The sequence below is a fragment of the Hordeum vulgare genome, chromosome 7H, assembly GCF_904849725.1.
Source record: "Hordeum vulgare subsp. vulgare chromosome 7H, MorexV3_pseudomolecules_assembly, whole genome shotgun sequence".
NCBI classification, from domain to species: domain Eukaryota; kingdom Viridiplantae; phylum Streptophyta; class Magnoliopsida; order Poales; family Poaceae; genus Hordeum; species Hordeum vulgare.
This window is the reverse complement of record NC_058524.1, coordinates 346,080,533-346,088,542: the sequence shown is the minus strand read 5'-3', so window position 1 is coordinate 346,088,542 and position 8,010 is coordinate 346,080,533.

The following is an 8,010-nucleotide window of genomic DNA, read 5'->3' as shown; positions in this document are numbered from 1 at the left end:
AGTTTCCATGGATGGGGAGAGATTCAAGGTTGCGGGTCGCTACTAGCACATTGTCAACGGGTTTGAGAAGTGACCCCGCGGCGTCTGAAAGCCCGATGCTTGAGCGGGCGCTGGCTGAGGTGCCTATGGGTTGGGAGGTGGCTGAGCCGGGTCAACACGCTGGGCGACTTGCCATGGCCGGTTAGGCTCCATCCCAGGCATATGTGGGCTATCGAAGAGTCAAGTTGGGTTCAGATCGGCTGGCAGACGATTGCGATTCCTCCTCTGGTGAATCGCATTGGAAGCCCGTTATTGTCATTCAAGCCGCCATCCCTCAACACTTCGTCGCTGTGTCTCCGCGATGATCTGGGCCCATTTGGTTGCCATCCTTGCGGCTTGTAACGATTAAGATGCGACCCTTTCCTTATTTGGGGGCGAGGCCTCAAGAGGGAAAGGGACGCATCTAAACGTTTCGCAATCGAGATAATCATAACAATACATAACTGAAGGAGTGGCAAGTAGGGCATATACTTGACATCTGATAAGAGTATAGCATAAAGCTTACAGACACACATTATTGAGATCATAGTTTAGTCCAACTACGGACAACATGAAAACAGATAAAGCTATGAAATCCCGCATGCTCGCCCCACGATCACGACCACAGCCTCTAGTCCTCCGGGTAAGTCACGTTCAATCTGCCAGAGTCCTTATCGAACTCCCACTTCAGCTCGCTGTCATCAGGATCTCCTGCATCAGGCGTACCTATACCTGTGGGTGTTTGTAGTAAATCGTGATCCACGAGGACTCATCAATCGAATGACCTTGGTATCGAATCTAGCCGGGTTAATGGGTGAGGAAGGTTTAGTGTATGGGTTTGCAGCAACCTAAACATATATGGTGGCTACCTTACGTTGATGAGAGTAAACATATGGTGGTGTACGCAAGTCGGTCGAACACTAGATTGATCACTAAGTGATCCTGAACACCTACTTACGTCAGACATAACCCCACCGTGTTCTCGATCAGAGAACAATCTCCGAAAGAGACAGTCACGGTTACACACACAGTTGGCAGTTTTATTAGAATTACTTTAAGTTGTCTAGAACCGGATGTCAACAAAATATCCATATTTGACACATAACCGCGGGCACGGCTTTCCAAAAGATCAAACCCTGCAGGGGTGCTCTAACTAGTCCATTACAAATTACCACAGGCCGCCTCGTAATCTCGTCAGATTCCTTGGAGGAAAACCTCAACTTTGAGGAGACCCAAAGTTTCACCGGAATTCCAATGCGCAAGATATAGCGATAAGGTAAGACAAATTTGGCAAGACCTCCTGACGTGTCGACGATCCCAATAGGAGCCGCGTATCTCCTTCTCTGGACCCGACGGATTGTCCAAACTTTCGGTAGGCCAATCACAGAGTTGCCCCTGGTAGCCACCGGCGGTTGACAGGTTGGACCAACACTCATGAGGAGCACTAGCCCAGGTTATTGATTAAATCCTCGGGGTAGCTATTCCCTATGCATTTAATTATTAAGTTATTAGCATATTAAAACCAAAGTTGGGTCCTGCCAGACAAGCCTTAACACTACGCGATTTATCAAGGGGGTCCCAATAACAACCCCGAACGTGTTAGGAACGCTCTGTTATGGAATAAAACACCGGTAGCCGAAACTAAGGCAGCAACAACGGAACAAATCACCCGGCAAAAGGCTAGGCCTTCCGTTATTTACCAAGTATATAGGTGCATTATTTAAATAGCAGTTTAAAACATAATGATATCAAAATGCCTATGTTATCACATGGACCAACTCGCACCTGCAACTAGCCAAGGTATCCATTAGAGGTTGAGCACGCCTACTTAGCCACACATTATTTGCTAGGACAAGGAAGCGTTTGGGGTTCATGGAAAAGGCAGGTGGCATTTATATCATGTGGTAGGCAACGAGCATGTAACGGAGGAAACGTATCTCTAAGCATAACAAAGCTAGAAATGGTGTCAAGGTCACGGTCATCTTGCCTGTGATTTCTTCAGACTGGAACTGCTCTTGTTCTTCCTGCACGTACTCTCCAGAATCGACGTACTCGCTCTCCGTTCCCGATGCTACCCAAGATAATATGAAAGCAAATAAACACCGGCAAAACATAATGCAACAAACAATATGATGCATGTGTGAAGAAGGAAGCATGCATCGCTATTCTAGTCACTTTCATATGCATTAGATGAGTTAATTAAATTCTAGACAGAACCTCATTTTAAGTTATCTTGGCATGCATGAACATGTGCATCACGAGAAAATGAAGCAAAAACATATAAAGAACATAGTGAACGGAGTCTCAGATCAACCGTAAACTATGAAACAAGTTACAAAGGCCTACGGGTTCAAAACAGCCACAAACACAACTAAATGGGCACTCACTGGTTCAACCAGGATGCCAAGTGATCAAGCTCCACAATACAAGTGGGTTGGTGTCTAAGAACACATCACACCATCAACCAATGCTCACACAAGCTCTAAAACCATACAAGCATACAATTTGTTTTTAACAGCAACATAGCAGTTTGACTACAAGATCTACAACAGCTACAACCCTCTAAGTAATTCAATCAAGACATGAACCCGAAGCCATCCAAAAGCATTACAACCCTTGACAAAAATCTAAGGCAAATGAATCACCCATGAGCAGACCTACAACCTCTAACTTGGACAAAATATCACAGATTGCGACTTAGTGAAAATTACAGATTTTCACCAGCTGCTTATGCTCTGAAGCATTTTGGCAGCCTAAACATGAAATTTTTATAGGGAGCTAGGCAAACATAACAGATAACAAGCATTAGTTTGTTGCTTGGGCTAATTCCCAACATAGGAGCAAATACACACAAGACAACAGGGGAAGCAAATAACTCCAGATTCCCGGACTTAGTGAAATTCTCAGGGTTTCACAAATCTGACAGATTCAGTCAAGTGCCCACTTTGACAAAGTGCAATAGGTACATACAAAAATCTAAGAACAAAATAAATGCCCCATGTTGTAGAGGGGTTCACCCACTACCATTCCAGCAATGAATTATGCACAAAGGCTCAAAGCACCACCTGATATAAAGCACTAAACAGAGCATGAAAATAACAAGTGCAGCACTTAGTGAAATTTAGAGCATGCAGAAAACAGATATCATAGCAAGTTTAGAGCAAGGTTTCCACTTATATGTTGCCTTAGAAAAACAAAGAAAAATACCAGGACATTCACAACAAGTTTATCTAACACTTTCATGTTGACAACAAGTTTTAAACATGCATAGATAAAATCATGGAAAATGGACAAAAGGGCATCACAACAGAAAATAGCAGTTTTATGAAGTTGTTCTAAAGTGAAAACTGATTGCACCAATGGATTCCTGGGATGAGTCTACCCCAAAACTCATAATCATACCCATGTACTTGCATGAATCATCAATGCACAAAGTCAGCTTGAAAATTAACACATGGATTCCTATAAGCTACAAGTTACTTATTGCCATACATGGAAGCTACCATATTTGGCATGTCCACATTTGAACACCTCCTAGAAATGGGCTAGGCACAAGCTAGACTACCTAAGCATGGCATAGTATCACAAACAAGGATAAACTTACATGGGGAGATGTGTTCATCCACACACACACACATGAGCACACACACATGCCCAAGGCATATGTGCTCACACATGCACATGTATATGTGATCACACACACACAGAATCACACCTAGATCTACACATGCACTTCACATACAAGAATCTACTCACACACACACATAGTAGATACACACACCACGCCATATGTATATATACACATATGTATAAATATGCCTACTTGCACACGTGTAGATGTGCATATACACATGCACACATACACTCCACACACCTACACTCTCAACACACACACAAGGTATAAGACCCTAGTGCAAACAGGAGATCAAAACATCAAGAAAAACCCTGGCAGCAATTAAAACAAAAAAAAGGAAAAAAGTGGGGGGTGTGGGAGTCGAACCCACGACCTGGTGGTCGTCACCCCAAACGCACACACCACTTCGCTATCGATTTGGTGCATAACACAGAGGGGGGTTGTCGTGGCTTTGTCATGACAAATGTTCTCGTGAAAGGACTTAATGAAGGAGCCATCGCACCTTGGTGGCGACTCAAAGGGGGTAAGCGAAAGCGAGACTCAGATTTACCCAGGTTCGACCCCTCGTGTGGAGGTAAAAGCCTAAGTCCGGATTTGTGTAGATTGATGATGGTTTCGATTACAAGGAGGGCGTAACTCGCTTGACCTGGCTCTCGATGATTTCTAACTTGCCCTATCTTCCCCAGGGACTCGCCTTTATATACAGGTCGAGGCCCTAGGATTTACAAGAGGCCTAGCCGCACTACAGGTCATTGTTTTCCATATCTCTAAGTCGCCGTGCTTTCCAAGACTGGAAACCTCCTTGGCGGCCTATCCTCTGCATACCTCCTTGAAAGGACGTGGATGTCGCCTAGAGGGGGGTGAATAGGTGCTTTAAAATAATTACGGTTTAGGCTTGAACAAATGCGGAATAAAACTAACGTTTAATTTGTCAAGCACAAAACCTAAAACAACTAGGCTCACCTATGTGCACCAACAACTTATGCTAAGCAAGATAAACAACTAAGTGATAGAAAGATATATGACAATAAACAATATGGCTATCACAAAGTAAAGTGCATAAGTAAAGGGTTCGGGTAAGAGATAACCGAGGCACGGGGAGACGATGATGTATCCCGAAGTTAACACCCTTGCAGATGCTAATCTCCGTTGGAGCGATGTGGAGGCACAATGCTCCCCAAGATGCCACTAAGGCCACCGTAATCTCCTCACGCCCTCACACAATGCAAGATGTCGTGATGCCACTAAGGGACACTTGAGGGCGGTCACCGAACCCGTACAAATGGCAATCCTTGGGGGCGGTTACCGGTACCCATACAAATTGCTCGAGGCAATCTCCACAACCTAATTGGAGACCCCGACGCTTGCTGGAGCTTTACACCATAATAATTGAGCTCCAATACACCACCAAGCTTCTAGGACGCCAAAGCATCCACGAAGAACAACCTCTAGGGTACTAAGTACCAAAAGGTAATATGGCTTCTCAAACTTCACTTCCACGTATCACCGTGGAGAACTCAAACCGATGCAACTCATGCAATGGCAAGAACACACAAAGTGGTCAAGTCCCTCACACTCAAATCCCTCCACCACAACAAAATCTATGGAGAAATATGAGAGGAAGAACAAGGAGCTCACAAAGAACTCCAGGATCAAGATCCAAGTGGTTCCCCTCACATAGAGGAGAAAGTGATTGGTGGAGATGTGGATCTAGATCTCCTCTCTCTTTTCCCTCAAGAACAAGCAATAATCATTGGAGGGATTGAGAGTTAGCAAGCTCTAAGAAGGTCAACAATGGGGGAAGAACATGATCTCAACAGATAGATCAGGCCAAGGGGGAAGAAGACCCCCTTTATATAGTGGGGGAAGGAATCAGACCGTTACCCCCACTTACAACCCGCGCATTGCGGTACTGCCACTGCCCCCCAGCGGTACTACTGCTCAGGGAGGAGCGGTACTACCGCTAGCCCTGGCGGTACTACCGCTAAAGAAAGTCTTCGCAAAAAGTCCGACGAAGAACAACCGCTCAAAGAGAGGTACTACCGTCCCGAAGCGGTACTACCGCCCACCCGGAGCGGTACTACCGCTGCACCTGGCGGTACTACCGCGAGGCCCCTGGCGGTACTACCACCAGGCCCGTGGCGGTACTACCGCTAGGACTGGAGCAGTACTACGGCTCGCCACTGAAACAGCCATAACTTTCGCATACGAGCTCCGAATTAAGCAAACCCAAGCTTGTTGGATTCAGGAAATCTTAAGACCATGTAGATATGAAAATGCCAATGATATAGAGATGTGAGATCTCTATGAATGAAGAACCAGCAAAAACTCCAACATCAAAAACATCATAGTAGATGCATATGGAGTCCGTTTTCGATGAACTCGAGCTTGTCATGAAGATGACCATAAGCTCTAAAACTCACAACGAGAAACACCAAATAAGAACCAAGAAATATGATGCAAGGATGGAAATTCGTTTGAGCTCAATGATACGGTCGATCTACTTACTTGAGAGCCCCCCTTGACATAACGACAATCTATCCTAAAACAGAAAACCTATCAAGGGCAAACCTATACCTTGCACCTCGTCCTCTTGAGCTAGATGACGATGATCTTGGCTTCCTCAAGATGGACCACCTTCTTGATTGTGTTGGCTTGATGAAGACTAGTTGATTTCTCCCCCATACACAACATGGGTGAGCCGCTCTTCAGTATATCTTCACAAGTCCATTGCCACCACAATGGACGGCAGGCTTCAAGCATGATATCTTTGTGCTGATCCACTTGAAATTGCACATCGTAATCTTGATGACGGTCACCACTTGACTTCATCCTTCATGGGTTGTATGAGATATTCCTGTAGACGCAAGCCCATGGAGACACACCTAACCCCACATAGAACTCTCATGAAGACCATGAGTTAGTACACAAACACGTAATGGACAATGCTTACCATACCATGGGATCACTTGATCCCTCTCGGTACATCTTGTACGCTTTGTATGAGATCTTCTTCTAGACGCAAGCCCATGGAGACGCACCTAACCCCACATAGAACTCTCACGGAGACCATGGGTTAGTACACAAACACGTAATGGACAATGCTTACCATACCATGGGATCACTTGATCCCTCTCGATACATCTTGTACGCTTTGTGTGTTGATCATATCTTGATTCATTCTTTGTCTGAGATCTTGATCAACCTTGTGTCTCTATGACCATTCTTTGGATAATACCTTGAATACCATCTTGTTCATCATATAAACTCCTTGAACCCAACAAATGGACTTCAAGAGGTGCCTATGGACAAATGCTATAAATATAACTTAAGGCAACCATTAGTCCATAGGAATTGTCATCAATTACCAAAACCACATATGGAGATATATGCTCTAACACTCCTCAACCGCCATCCAGCTCCTGCCCCCCTTGGGCCAAGGCTTGTATTACCAAAGGATGAGTCACCCCTTCAGTGACCCGACCCAGTTAGGGAGGGTTACACCGCAGGTAATATCCCCAACATTAGGCCCCAGATTGTCTTGAATTTATTCATGCCAATAAACTTCCACTCATTTTGGGGCGACTTGTATCATTCCTATCTTTCAAACGAATGACAAGCCGCCATCCATCATGAATTGTTTGAGCCGCCAAGCAAATTTTGATGACATCACCTTTTCCCTCAAATTTCGGGACTTAATGACACAACCACCTGACGGATCTTTCTCACCACCATTTTGTTATCCCAAAAATCCAAGCGCCATCATTGCAAATTTTTAGTTTGTCGCCTCTATTCCCGCGCCTGCCACCTCAATTCCAGCACCCGTCCTTCCAATAACCGAAGGGGGGAGTGGGGGCACCGTCACCTACCCCCACTTCAGCTTCCTCGTCAATCTTCGTCTTCCTCGCACTAACGCCCCTATCTCTTCGCCGTCGCCGAAGCTTCCAGCCAGCCGTCGCGGTCTGGACGACTCCAGGCAAACCGAACGCGCAGGATCCGCTGCAAACATTCCGCATCTTCCTCCGGGGGCCGCCATTCTTTCTCACGTAAGCACCTTTCCCCCACTAGGGTTAGACTTCGCTGCCATGTTTAGTCTAGGTCAGCTTCGGAATGCAGCAATGATCCCTCTCCTATTTTAGATCCATTAGTCACACTTCTAATGGACCCTCCATAGTATTGAAGCACGATAGCATCACCGCATCTGCTGGCCATTTTGACGTTTACACTTCATAGAATCATACGGTACTCCCGTCGCGTTCTTTGCGTTCATAGTCTTGGCAGCTTCGTTTAAGCATTATCTCCTTAATTTGATCCACCCGTAGATCCATATTTCATTGCTTGCTTTTAGAAACTTGTTT